The sequence below is a fragment of the Plasmopara halstedii genome, assembly GCF_900000015.1.
Source record: "Plasmopara halstedii genome assembly, contig: Scaffold_42, whole genome shotgun sequence".
Taxonomy (NCBI): domain Eukaryota; phylum Oomycota; class Peronosporomycetes; order Peronosporales; family Peronosporaceae; genus Plasmopara; species Plasmopara halstedii.
This window is the reverse complement of record NW_020186963.1, coordinates 908,575-908,796: the sequence shown is the minus strand read 5'-3', so window position 1 is coordinate 908,796 and position 222 is coordinate 908,575.

The window sequence follows — 222 nt, the reverse complement described above, 5'->3', positions numbered from 1 at the left end:
ATCGTCAACGCATTGATGCTGATTTGCAAGGCCTGTAAGAAATTTCCTTCTGATGAGAACTATAATCAAATCTTGTCAAAAGGTAAACAAACGCTTTGACAAAGCGGTTGCGCCTCTCCGCTTCAAGATACCTTACGATATGATTCTGAGACCTTTAGTGTAATCAAAAGAAGGCAAGCTTGTTGAAGTATATGTCGTTTATTCGGTTTGTTAGCAAGCTAT